At 41.8% G+C, this 15,093-nt stretch overlaps 1 protein-coding gene across 1 annotated transcript in view; it reads left to right on the plus strand.

Moving 5' to 3' along the window:
- LOC109882183 (cholecystokinin receptor) overlaps window positions 1–15,093 on the plus strand; it is a 143,992-nt gene that overhangs the window by 68,362 nt on the left and 60,537 nt on the right. The window lies entirely within an intron of this gene.

Raw genomic sequence — 15,093 nt, forward strand, 5'->3', positions numbered from 1 at the left:
AGTAGACTGTAGGTATGACAGGGAAACAGAGTGAGGGGTAGAGTAGACTGTAGGTATGACAGGGAAACAGAGTGAGAGGTAGAGTAGACGGTAGGTATGACAGGGAAACAGAGTGAGGGGTAGAGTAGACTAGGTATGACAGGGAAACAGAGTGAGAGGTAGAGTAGACTGTATGTATGTAAGGGAAGACCTCCCTGAAGTGGACAAAAATGAATGGCAACACATTGGCACCGTACGAACCATATACACATTGGACAATACCACCCAATTGGACGCCAATTCGTGCAAAGTTGATGGCAAATGTCATATGGCTATTGCCAGTTGTAACACTTCAAAAATCCAACAGGGGGTGAGTGCGCTACACCGTGGTTTTTCATATTGGAAATGGACATCAAGTCAACATCCAAAAGCAAAATTTTGAAAAAATGATTTTTTTGTCAAAAATTATCACCCCTTAAAAAAGTGCTTTCTGGACCGTTTTTCGAAATTCTTTCGATTTTTTTGTCAATTACACATGTGTAAGAACTGTATGAATATACTTTTGTCCAATTTTATTAGCATATTTTTTTTTTTTTTTACATGCGCATAAGAAATATGTTTTGTCCATTTACAATGTGATTTCATAGGAAGTCAAAAGTCAAAAGTCAAAAAAGTCAAAATTTAGTAAAAAACTTCACACACCCTTAAAAAAGTGCTTTCTGGACCGTTTTTCAAAATTCTTTCCATTTTTGTGTCAATTACACATGTATAAGAACTGTATCAACATACTTTTGTCCAATTTTATTAGCATATATTTTTTTTTTTTTTACATGCGCATAAGAAATATGTTTTGTCCATTTACAATGTGATTTCATATGAAGTCAAAAGTCGAAAATTTGAACTTTTTTAAAAACTTATCACCCTCGTAAAAAAGTTCTTTCTGGACCGTTTTTCGAAATTGTTTCAATTTTTTGTCAATTCATCATGTGTTTTTTTGGGGCCAAATACCATAAGAAATTTGACATGCTCAAAAATCCTGCAGAAATGCAAAATTGACTGGCCAGATGAACTCGGGATGGCCTGACAGTGATAGTTGCTCCTTTCCATCGCTCATTGTGTTGACTTCATCATGTCCATTTTGTGATGTTTTTTCGCTGTTTAATCATATTGCAAGTGTACGGGCATTTGCAATATGGTTCAATGGGCATTTACCATATGAAATTTGACATGCTCAAAAATCCTGCAGAAATGCAAAATTGACTGGCCAGATGAACTCGGGATGGCCTGGCAGTGATAGTTGCTCCTTTCCATCGCTCATTGTGTTGACTTCATCATGTCCATTTTGTGATGTTTTTTCACTGTTTAATCATATTGCAAGTGTACGGGCATTTGCAATATGGTTCAATGGGCATTTACCATATGAAATTTGACATGCTCAAAAATCCTGCAGAAATGCTAAATTGACTGGCCAGATGAACTCGGGATGGCCTGGCAGTGATAGTTGCTCCTTTCCATCGCTCATTGTGTTGACTTCATCATGTCCATTTTGTGATGTTTTTTCGCTGTTTAATCATATTGCAAGTGTACGGGCATTTGCAATATGGTTCAATGGGCATTTACCATATGAAATTTGACATGCTCAAAAATCCTGCAGAAATGCAAAATTGACTGGCCAGATGAACTCGGGATGGCCTGACAGTGATAGTTGCTCCTTTCCATCGCTCATTGTGTTGACTTCATCATGTCCATTTTGTGATGTTTTTTCGCTGTTTAATCATATTGCAAGTGTACGGGCATTTGCAATATGGTTCAATGGGCATTTACCATATGAAATTTGACATGCTCAAAAATCCTGCAGAAATGCAAAATTGACTGGCCAGATGAACTCGGGATGGCCTGGCAGTGATAGTTGCTCCTTTCCATCGCTCATTGTGTTGACTTCATCATGTCCATTTTGTGATGTTTTTTCACTGTTTAATCATATTGCAAGTGTACGTGCATTGTTGTGCAACTGGTAACCCAAAAATAAAAATATGGTGATTTCATTATGTCCATTTGTTTATGTTTTCTTACTTTTGCAAAGTCACTGGCATTTGCAATATGGTTCAATGGGCAGGTACCATCACGAATTTGTCATGCTATAAAAATCCTCAAGGAATGTGAAATTGACTGGCCTGATGAACACAGGATGGCCTGGCAGTGATAGTTGCTCCTTTCCATCGCTCGTTGTGTTGACTTCATCATGTCCATTTTGTGATGTTTTTCACTGTTGAATCATATTGCAAGTGTACGTGCATTGTTGTGCAACTGGTAACCCAAAAATAAAAATATGGTGATTTCATTATGTCCATTTGTTTATGTTTTCTTACTTTTGCAAAGTCACTGGGCATTTGCAATATGGTTCAATGGGCAGGTACCATCACGAATTTGTCATGCTATAAAAATCCTCAAGGAATGTGAAATTGACTGGCCAGATGAACTCGGGATGGCCTGGCAGTGATAGTTGCTCCTTTCCATCGCTCATTGTGTTGACTTCATCATGTCCATTTTGTGATGTTTTTTCACTGTTTAATCATATTGCAAGTGTACGGGCATTTGCAATATGGTTCAATGGGCATTTACCATATGAAATTTGACATGCTCAAAAATCCTGCAGAAATGCAAAATTGACTGGCCAGATGAACTCGGGATGGCCTGACAGTGATAGTTGCTCCTTTCCATCGCTCATTGTGTTGACTTCATCATGTCCATTTTGTGATGTTTTTTCGCTGTTTAATCATATTGCAAGTGTACGGGCATTTGCAATATGGTTCAATGGGCATTTACCATATGAAATTTGACATGCTCAAAAATCCTGCAGAAATGCAAAATTGACTGGCCAGATGAACTCGGGATGGCCTGGCAGTGATAGTTGCTCCTTTCCATCGCTCATTGTGTTGACTTCATCATGTCCATTTTGTGATGTTTTTTCACTGTTTAATCATATTGCAAGTGTACGGGCATTTGCAATATGGTTCAATGGGCATTTACCATATGCAATTTGACATGCTCAAAAATCCTGCAGAAATGCAAAATTCACTGGCCAGATGAACTCGGGATGGCCTGGCAGTGATAGTTGCTCCTTTCCATCGCTCATTGTGTTGACTTCATCATGTCCATTTTGTGATGTTTTTTCACTGTTTAATCATATTGCAAGTGTACGTGCATTGTTGTGCAACTGGTAACCCAAAAATAAAAATATGGTGATTTCATTATGTCCATTTGTTTATGTTTTCTTACTTTTGCAAAGTCACTGGCATTTGCAATATGGTTCAATGGGCAGGTACCATCACGAATTTGTCATGCTATAAAAATCCTCAAGGAATGTGAAATTGACTGGCCTGATGAACACAGGATGGCCTGGCAGTGATAGTTGCTCCTTTCCATCGCTCGTTGTGTTGACTTCATCATGTCCATTTTGTGATGTTTTTCACTGTTGAATCATATTGCAAGTGTACGTGCATTGTTGTGCAACTGGTAACCCAAAAATAAAAATATGGTGATTTCATTATGTCCATTTGTTTATGTTTTCTTACTTTTGCAAAGTCACTGGGCATTTGCAATATGGTTCAATGGGCAGGTACCATCACGAATTTGTCATGCTATAAAAATCCTCAAGGAATGTGAAATTGACTGGCCTGATGAACACAGGATGGCCTGGCAGTGATAGTTGCTCCTTTCCATCGCTCGTTGTGTTGACTTCATCATGTCCATTTTGTGATGTTTTTTCACTGTTGAATCATATTGCAAGTGTACGTGCATTGTTGTGCAACTGGTAACCCAAAAATAAAAATATGGTGATTTCATTATGTCCATTTGTTTATGTTTTCTTACTTTTGCAAAGTCACTGGGCATTTGCAATATGGTTCAATGGGCAGGTACCATCACGAATTTGTCATGCTATAAAAATCCTCAAGGAATGTGAAATTGACTGGCCTGATGAACACAGGATGGCCTGGCAGTGATAGTTGCTCCTTTCCATCGCTCGTTGTGTTGACTTCATCATGTCCATTTTGTGATGTTTTTCACTGTTGAATCATATTGCAAGTGTACGTGCATTGTTGTGCAACTGGTAACCCAAAAATAAAAATATGGTGATTTCATTATGTCCATTTGTTTATGTTTTCTTACTTTAGCAAAGTCACTGGGCATTTGCAATATGGTTCAATGGGCAGGTACCATCACGAATTTGTCATGCTATAAAAATCCTGCAGGAATGTGAAATTGACTGGCCCGATGAACTCGGGATGGCTGGGCAGTGATTCTGGTTAATCTCAGTCGCTCGTTAGGGTTGATTTCAGAATGTCACTTTGGTGATGGTACCTCACTGTTTAAACATATTGCAAATGGACAAGAGTCACCAGCAAGTCACCGTCCGTCAGTCAATTAGATATCATTCTGACACCAAACTGATACAAACTGACACCAAACCCACTTTTTCCAACTCGTTTAGTAGCCAACTATCACATACTTCAGAGCTGGCCCAAAATTCACAACGCCTTCGGTTCAAACCATAAAAAAAACATAAAACACGTAGTTACGTTCTAGCTGCGGGTCCATTTCTTATGTTATGTGTAGGCCTAGCTGAGGCGACCCCGAATCCCAAGTTTCGGCTCGATCGGTCATTTGGTGTCCGAGCAAAACCCTAATTGGTGCTGAAAATCCACTTTTTTCCATGACTTGCTATGGGGTCCTTGAATGAGCTATCGGACAGAAACGTTGGGGTTCGTCTCTATGAAACGAGACGGTCGCAATGCACCTAGTCTTGCGTTTCTGAGACTTTTCTAAATGTCGTCATTTTCGTAACGGTCAAAATGAATTGAAGTCATTGCAAATGTACGAGGCTGTTTCTCGGTCCGAGAACCTTCTAGAGCCACGTAACTCACCACGCACTATTGACCGGAGGTCTAGAACAGGATTCTAAAGTTTCGGAACTCTAGGTCTGACGGTTCTTTTTTAGCTCGAACAAAGCTAACTATTGCAGTCACTGTCTGTCTCTACGCACCCCAATACGTCCCTCCATCCAAGTTGTGTTTTAGGGTGATTTATTTTTCCTTTGAAATTTTATGGGAAAAATGACTGATTTACAGTTCATGGGGGTTGCCTAATCACATATATGAAGTTTTGGAAAGATCTGACTTTTTTAACCCCTCGAAACAGCCCAAGAGACACCAATTATGACACTTCCGGTTGGCACAGGAAGCTATAAATCAACACATATCCTCACTGGGGTATGCTTGTACAGAATCCTGAGTTTTAAGTCCTTACGTTAAGAATTGACTGATTTACACAGGGTTGAATGCACTATGTCTATCAAACTGCAGGCAGGGTATGGATAAACACTTTTAGGGTGATTTTAACCACTTCCGGTTGGTCCAGGAAGCTTAGAATCAACACAGGTAGACCTCGTAGTGGCCTGATGGACTGTCATCGAAGACAGGTTCATACGACATTCATAACCCACATAGGCTTCAGGTTGAATTTAGGGGTGCAGGCAATGTATTCCTATGGGGAGAGAAGTCAATGCAAACTCTTTGAAGTAAACACCCTCTTTTAACTATTAAGGGTTAATGCCACACGGTCAACGTTAGGCTTGCACGGATCGGGAGGACCTTAGGAACGTACCTGAGGTCGAATTGTGCTTCTCACCCTAACGGTTCTCTCACTGTCACCCAAAAGCAAATGACGTTGTGGGGCAGGCTTCATTTTGGGCCTACTTTTCTAATGGTCGCTGCGCCTAGACCGAGCGAGCTACGGTCAAGCGGGATATCTCGTTGAACTCGGCACGGCCTAGAGATTATGTTTATGCCATTGCCTGCTCTCTGTGTCTTTGAGCACCGCACTTTATCACTCCATCCTTGCTGTGTGTGTATGTGAAAGCTTTTCTTTGACATCTGTTGGGAGAAATGACTGATTTACAGTTCATGAGGGTTACCTAGTCACACATATGAAGTTTTGGAGAGATGTGACTTTTCTAACCCTTCAAAACAGACAGTGTGACCCAATTAAAGGCACTTCCGGTTGGCACAGGAAGCTATAAGTACACACATGTCTTGATTGACATAGAAACTTGCAGAATCCTGAGTTTTAAGTCTTTAAGTTAAGAATTGACTGATCTACGATCTACACAGGGTTGAATGTAGTCATTTTCACCTTTGAAGGTTATGTACATCAAAACACCTTTTGGGTTATAACCTGGTTAGGGGTGTTTGGCCTTTAGGCCTGTATGTCCCTTCATCCCATGAGAGAGAGTTTAACTTTTTAAGCCTCTCTGTGTCTTCTTATTCATAATCTTTAAATTTTTGGGTTACCAGATGCACAACAATCAGTATCCATCGTGAAATTTCAAAGTGTCCATAATGCACTCAGGTCGCCCCTGACAGAGAGAGGGCCATAGTAGGGTGTTTCCATAGCGGGCATTAATATCAGAATGACCCTTAAATGCATTTAGGACCATATTTGAATTTTTGGGTTACCAGATGCACGTTTTCAATCACCAGGTGCACGGGTCTATTTCCTCCTCCAGCACTTGGCTAACAGTCCATAAAGTACCCAGGTCGGCCCTGAGTGAAAGAGGGCCGTAGTAGGGTGCTCCTATAGCGGGCATTAAAATCAGAATGACCCTTAAATGCATTTAGGACCATATTTGAATTTTTGGGTTACCAGATGCACGTTTTCAATCACCAGGTGCACGGGTCTATTTCCTCTTGGGTTACCAGATGCACGTTTTCAATCACCAGGTGCACGGGTCTATTTCCTCCTCCAGCACTTGGCTAACAGTCCATAAAGCACCCAGGACGGCCCTGAGTGAAAGAGGGCCGTAGTAGGGTGCTCCTATAGCGGGCATTAAAATCAGAATGACCGTTAAATGCATTTTGGGCCTTCTTTTTTTCAAAGTCGCTGCACTCAGAACGAGCTACGGTCAAGCGGGGCGTCTCGTTGAACTCGGCACAGTCTGGAGACTGTGGTGATGCCATTTTTTGTGTTGATTTCAGAATGCCATTTTGGTGATGGTCCCTCTCCGTTTAAACACATTGCAAATGTACAAAAGTCAACTAGCAAGTCAGTGTCCATCAGTCAATTAGATGTCATTATGACACCAAACTGATATCAATTGACACCAAACCCACTTTTTCCTACTCATTTAGAAGCCAACTATCACATATGTCAGAGCAGGCCCATAATTCACAGCGCCTTCGGTTTAAAACATAATAAAAACGTAAAACACATAGTTACGTTCTAGCTGCGGGTCCAGGTCGGACATTATGTGTAGGCCTTTGTGAGGCGACCCCGAATCCCGAGTTTCGGCTCGATAGGTCCTTCGGTGCCCGAGTAAAACCCTAATTGGTGCTGAAAATCCACTTTTTTCCATGCCTTGCTACGGGGTCCTTGAATGAGCTATCGGACAGAAACGTTGGGATCTGTCTCTATGGGCCGAGCCGGTTTCAATGCACCTAGCCTTGCGTCTCTGAGACTTTTCTAAATGTCGTCATTTTCGTAACGGTCAAAATGAATTGAAGTCATTGCAAATGTACGAGGCTGTTTCTCGGTCCGAGAACCTTCTAGAGCCACGTAACTCACCACGCACTATTGACCGGAGGTCTAGAACAGGATTCTAAAGTTTCGGAACTCTAGGTCTGACGGTTCTTTTTTAGCTCGAACAAAGCTAACTATTGCAGTCACTGTCTGTCTCTACGCACCCCAATACGTCCCTCCATCCAAGTTGGTGTTTAGGGTGATTTATTTTTCCTTTGAAATTTTATGGAAAAATGACTGATTTACAGTTCATGGGGGTTGCCTAATCACATATATGAAGTTTTGGAAAGATCTGACTTTTTTAACCCCTCGAAAACAGCCCAAGAGACACCAATTATGACACTTCCGGTTGGCACAGGAAGCTATAAATCAACACATATCCTCACTGGGGTATGCTTTTACAGAATCCTGAGTTTTAAGTCCTTACGTTAAGAATTGACTGATTTACACAGGGTTGAATGCACTATGTCTATCAAACTGCAGGCAGGGTATGGATAAACACTTTTAGGGTGATTTTAACCACTTCCGGTTGGTCCAGGAAGCTTAGAATCCAACACAGGTAGACCTCGTAGTGGCCTGATGGACTTGTCATCGAAGACAGGTTCATACGACATTCATAACCCACATAGGCTTCAGGTTGAATTTAGGGGTGCAGGCACTGTATTCCTATGGGGAGAGAAGTCAATGCAAACTCTTTGAAGTAAACACCTCTTTTAACTATTAAGGGGTTAATGCCACACGGTCAACGTTAGGCCTTGCACGGATCGGGAGGACCTTAGGAACGTACCTGAGGTCGAATTGTGCTTCTCACCCTAACGGTTCTCTCACTGTCACCCAAAAGCAAATGACGTTGTGGGGCAGGCTTCATTTTGGGCCTACTTTTCTAATGGTCGCTTGCGCTTAGACCGAGCGAGCTACGGTCAAGCGGGATATCTCGTTGAACCTCGGCACGGCCTAGAGATTATGTTTATTGCCATTGCCTGCTCTCTGGTGTCTTTGAGCACCGCACTTTATCACTCCATCCTTGCTGTGTGTGTGTGATGAGAGCTTTCTTTGAACAATCTGCTGGGAGAAAAGAACTGATTCCAGTTTAGGAGGGAGGTTAACTAGTCACACATATGAAAGTTTTGGAGAGATGGAGACTTTTCTACCCTTCAAAAACAGACAGTGTGACCCAATGGAAAGGCACTTCCGGTTGGCACACAGGAAGCTATAAGTAAACACATGTCTTGATTGACATAGAACTTACATAATCCTGAGTTTTAAGTCTTAAGTTAAGAATTGACTGATCTACGATCTACACACAGGGTTGAATGTAGTCATTTTCACCTTTGAAGGTTATGTACATCAAAACACCTTTTGGGTTAATTTTAACCACTTCCGTTGCTTCAGGAAGCTTAGAATTGGCACAGGTAGACCTCATAGTGGTCTGATGACTGTCATAGAAGACAGGTTCATAGGCATTCATAACCCACATAGGCTTCAGGTTGAATTTAGGGGTGGATGCAGGCAATGTATTCCTATGGGGAGAGAAGNTCGCTCGTTGTGTTGACTTCATCATGTCCATTTTGTGATGTTTTCACTGTTGAATCATATTGCAAGTGTACGTGCATTGTTGTGCAACTGGTAACCCAAAATAAAATATGGTGATTTCATTATGTCCATTTGTTTATGTTTCTTACTTTTGCAAAGTCACTGGGCATTTGCAATATGGTTCAATGGGCAGGTACCATCACGAATTTGTCATGCTATAAAAATCCTCAAGGAATGTGAAATTGACTGGCCAGATGAACTCGGGATGGCCTGGCAGTGATAGTTGCTCCTTTCCATCGCTCATGTGTTGACTTCATCATGTCCATTTTGTGATGTTTTTCATCACTGTTTAATCATATTGCAAGTGTACGGGCATTTTCAATATGGTTCAATGGGCATTTACATATGAAATTTGACCATGCTCAAAAATCCTGCAGAAATGCAAAATTGACTGGCCCAGATGAACTCGGGATGGCCTGACAGTGATAGTTGCTCCTTTCCATCGCTCATTGTGTTGACTTCATCATGTCCATTTTGTGATGTTTTTTCGCTGTTTAAAATCATTTGCAAGTGTACTGGGGCATTTGCAATATGTGTTCAATGGGCATTTACCATATGAAATTTGACATGCTCAAAAATCCTGCAGATGCAAAATGACTGGCCAGATGAACCGGGATGGCCTGGCAGTGATAGTTGCTCCTTTCCATCGCGTCATTGTGTGACTTCATCATGTCCATTTTGTGATGTTTTTTCACTGTTTTAATCATATTGCAAGTGTACGGGCATTTGCAATATGGTTCAATGGGCATTTACCATATGCAATTTTCATGCTCAAAAATCCTGCAGAAGCAAAATTCACTGGCCAGATGAACTCGGGATGGCCTGGCAGTGATAGTTGCTCCGTTCCATCGCTCATTGTGTGACTTCACATGTTCCATTTTGTGATGTTTTTCACTGTTTATGATCATATGCAAGTGTACGTGCATTGTTGTGCAACTGGTAACCCTAAAAATAAATATGGTGATTTCATTATGTCCATTTGTTTATGTTTCTTACTTTTGCAAAGTCACTGGCATTTGCAATATGGTTCAATGGGCAGTTACCATCACGAATTTGTCATGCTATAAAAATCCTCAAGGAATGTGAAATTGACTGGCCTGATGAACACGGATGGCCTGGCAGTGATAGTTTGCTCCTTTCCATCGCTCGTTGTGTTGACTTCATCATGTCCATTTTGTGATGTTTTCACTGTTGAATCATATTGCAAGTGTACGTGCATTGTTGTGCAACTGGGTAACCCAAAATAAAATATGGTGATTTCATTATGTCCATTTGTTTATTTTTTCTTACTTTGCAAGTCACGTGGGCATTTGCAATATGGTTCAATGGGCAGGTACCATCACGAATTTGTCATGCTATAAAAATCCTCAAGGAATGTGAAATTGACTGGCCTGATGAACACAGGTGGCCTGGCAGTGATAGTTGCCCTTTCCATCGCTCGTTGTGTTGACTTCATCATGTCCATTTTGTGATGTTTTTTCACTGTTGAATCATATTGCAAGTGTACGTGCATTGTTGTGCAACTGGTAACCCAAAAATAAAAATATGGTGATTTCATTATGTCCATTTGTTTATGTTTTCTTACTTTTGCAAAGTCACTGGGCATTTGCAATATGGTTGCAATGGGCAGGTACCATCACGAATTTGTCATGCTATAAAAATCCTCAAGGAATGTGAAATTGACTGGCCTGATGAACACAGGATGGCCTGGCAGTGATAGTTGCTCCTTTCCACGGCTCGTTGTGTTGACTTCATCATGTCCATTTTGTGATGTTTTTCACTGTTGAAATCATATTGCAAGTGTACGTGCATTGTTGTGCAACTGGTAACCCAAAAATAAAATATGGTGATTTCATTATGTCCATTTGTTATGTTTTCTTACTTTAGCAAAGTCACTGGGCATTGCAATATGGTTCAATGGGCAGGTACCATCACGAATTTGTCATGCTATAAAAATCCTGCAGGAATGTGAAATTGACTGGCCCGATGAACTCGGGATGGCTGGGCAGTGATTCTGGTTAATCTCAGTCGCTCGTTAGGGTTGATTTCAGAATGTCACTTTGGTGATGGTACCTCACTGTTTAAACATATTGCAAATGGACAAGAGTCACCAGCAAGTCACCGTCCGTCAGTCAATTAGATATCATTCTGACACCAAACTGATACAAACTGACACCAAACCCACTTTTTCCAACTCGTTTAGTAGCCAACTATCACATACTTCAGAGCTGGCCCAAAATTCACAACGCCTTCGGTTCAAACCATAAAAAAAACATAAAACACGTAGTTACGTTCTAGCTGCGGGTCCATTTCTTATGTTATGTGTAGGCCTAGCTGAGGCGACCCCGAATCCCAAGTTTCGGCTCGATCGGTCATTTGGTGTCCGAGCAAAACCCTAATTGGTGCTGAAAATCCACTTTTTTCCATGACTTGCTATGGGGTCCTTGAATGAGCTATCGGACAGAAACGTTGGGTTCGTCTCTATGAAACGAGACGGTCGCAATGCACCTAGTCTTGCGTTTCTGAGACTTTTCTAAATGTCGTCATTTTCGTAACGGTCAAAATGAATTGAAGTCATTGCAAATGTACGAGGCTGTTTCTCGGTCCGAGAACCTTCTAGAGCCCGAACTCACCACGCACTATTGACCGGAGGTCTAGAACAGGATTCTAAAGTTTCGGAACTCTAGGTCTGACGGTTCTTTTTTAGCTCGAACAAAGCTAACTATTGCAGTCACTGTCTGTCTCTACGCACCCCAATACGTCCCTCCATCCAAGTTGTGTTTTAGGGTGATTTATTTTTCCTTTGAAATTTTATGGGAAAAAATGACTGATTTACAGTTCATGGGGGTTGCCTAATCACATATATGAAGTTTTGGAAAGATCTGACTTTTTTAACCCCTCGAAACAGCCCAAGAGACACCAATTATGACACTTCCGGTTGGCACAGGAAGCTATAAATCAACACATATCCTCACTGGGGTATGCTTGTACAGAATCCTGAGTTTTAAGTCCTTACGTTAAGAATTGACTGATTTACACAGGGTTGAATGCACTATGTCTATCAAACTGCAGGCAGGGTATGGATAAACACTTTTAGGGTGATTTTAACCACTTCCGGTTGGTCCAGGAAGCTTAGAATCAACACAGGTAGACCTCGTAGTGGCCTGATGGACTGTCATCGAAGACAGGTTCATACGACATTCATAACCCACATAGGCTTCAGGTTGAATTTAGGGGTGCAGGCAATGTATTCCTATGGGGAGAGAAGTCAATGCAAACTCTTTGAAGTAAACACCCTCTTTTAACTATTAAGGGTTAATGCCACACGGTCAACGTTAGGCTTGCACGGATCGGGAGGACCTTAGGAACGTACCTGAGGTCGAATTGTGCTTCTCACCCTAACGGTTCTCTCACTGTCACCCAAAAGCAAATGACGTTGTGGGGCAGGCTTCATTTTGGGCCTACTTTTCTAATGGTCGCTGCGCCTAGACCGAGCGAGCTACGGTCAAGCGGGATATCTCGTTGAACTCGGCACGGCCTAGAGATTATGTTTATGCCATTGCCTGCTCTCTGTGTCTTTGAGCACCGCACTTTATCACTCCATCCTTGCTGTGTGTGTATGTGAAAGCTTTTCTTTGACATCTGTTGGGAGAAATGACTGATTTACAGTTCATGAGGGTTACCTAGTCACACATATGAAGTTTTGGAGAGATGTGACTTTTCTAACCCTTCAAAACAGACAGTGTGACCCAATTAAAGGCACTTCCGGTTGGCACAGGAAGCTATAAGTACACACATGTCTTGATTGACATAGAAACTTGCAGAATCCTGAGTTTTAAGTCTTTAAGTTAAGAATTGACTGATCTACGATCTACACAGGGTTGAATGTAGTCATTTTCACCTTTGAAGGTTATGTACATCAAAACACCTTTTGGGTTATAACCTGGTTAGGGGTGTTTGGCCTTTAGGCCTGTATGTCCCTTCATCCCATGAGAGAGAGTTTAACTTTTTAAGCCTCTCTGTGTCTTCTTATTCATAATCTTTAAATTTTTGGGTTACCAGATGCACAACAATCAGTATCCATCGTGAAATTTCAAAGTGTCCATAATGCACTCAGGTCGCCCCTGACAGAGAGAGGGCCATAGTAGGGTGTTTCCATAGCGGGCATTAATATCAGAATGACCCTTAAATGCATTTAGGACCATATTTGAATTTTTGGGTTACCAGATGCACGTTTTCAATCACCAGGTGCACGGGTCTATTTCCTCCTCCAGCACTTGGCTAACAGTCCATAAAGTACCCAGGTCGGCCCTGAGTGAAAGAGGGCCGTAGTAGGGTGCTCCTATAGCGGGCATTAAAATCAGAATGACCCTTAAATGCATTTAGGACCATATTTGAATTTTTGGGTTACCAGATGCACGTTTTCAATCACCAGGTGCACGGGTCTATTTCCTCTTGGGTTACCAGATGCACGTTTTCAATCACCAGGTGCACGGGTCTATTTCCTCCTCCAGCACTTGGCTAACAGTCCATAAAGCACCCAGGACGGCCCTGAGTGAAAGAGGGCCGTAGTAGGGTGCTCCTATAGCGGGCATTAAAATCAGAATGACCGTTAAATGCATTTTGGGCCTTCTTTTTTTCAAAGTCGCTGCACTCAGAACGAGCTACGGTCAAGCGGGGCGTCTCGTTGAACTCGGCACAGTCTGGAGACTGTGGTGATGCCATTTTTTGTGTTGATTTCAGAATGCCATTTTGGTGATGGTCCCTCTCCGTTTAAACACATTGCAAATGTACAAAAGTCAACTAGCAAGTCAGTGTCCATCAGTCAATTAGATGTCATTATGACACCAAACTGATATCAATTGACACCAAACCCACTTTTTCCTACTCATTTAGAAGCCAACTATCACATATGTCAGAGCAGGCCCATAATTCACAGCGCCTTCGGTTTAAAACATAATAAAAACGTAAAACACATAGTTACGTTCTAGCTGCGGGTCCAGGTCGGACATTATGTGTAGGCCTTTGTGAGGCGACCCCGAATCCCGAGTTTCGGCTCGATAGGTCCTTCGGTGCCCGAGTAAAACCCTAATTGGTGCTGAAAATCCACTTTTTTCCATGCCTTGCTACGGGGTCCTTGAATGAGCTATCGGACAGAAACGTTGGGATCTGTCTCTATGGGCCGAGCCGGTTTCAATGCACCTAGCCTTGCGTCTCTGAGACTTTTCTAAATGTCGTCATTTTCGTAACGGTCAAAATGAATTGAAGTCATTGCAAATGTACGAGGCTGTTTCTCGGTCCGAGAACCTTCTAGAGCCACGTAACTCACCACGCACTATTGACCGGAGGTCTAGAACAGGATTCTAAAGTTTCGGAACTCTAGGTCTGACGGTTCTTTTTTAGCTCGAACAAAGCTAACTATTGCAGTCACTGTCTGTCTCTACGCACCCCAATACGTCCCTCCATCCAAGTTGTGTTTTAGGGTGATTTATTTTTCCTTTGAAATTTTATGGGAAAAATGACTGATTTACAGTTCATGGGGGTTGCCTAATCACATATATGAAGTTTTGGAAAGATCTGACTTTTTTAACCCTCGAAACAGCCCAAGAGACACCAATTATGACACTTCCGGTTGGCACAGGAAGCTATAAATCAACACATATCCTCACTGGGGTATGCTTTTACAGAATCCTGAGTTTTAAGTCCTTACGTTAAGAATTGACTGATTTACACAGGGTTGAATGCACTATGTCTATCAAACTGCAGGCAGGGTATGGATAAACACTTTTAGGGTGATTTTAACCACTTCCGGTTGGTCCAGGAAGCTTAGAATCAACACAGGTAGACCTCGTAGTGGCCTGATGGACTGTCATCGAAGACAGGTTCATACGACATTCATAACCCACATAGGCTTCAGGTTGAATTTAGGGGTGCAGGCAATGTATT

This window comes from Oncorhynchus kisutch, linkage group LG2 (genome assembly GCF_002021735.2).
Source record: "Oncorhynchus kisutch isolate 150728-3 linkage group LG2, Okis_V2, whole genome shotgun sequence".
Lineage (NCBI taxonomy): Eukaryota > Metazoa > Chordata > Actinopteri > Salmoniformes > Salmonidae > Oncorhynchus > Oncorhynchus kisutch.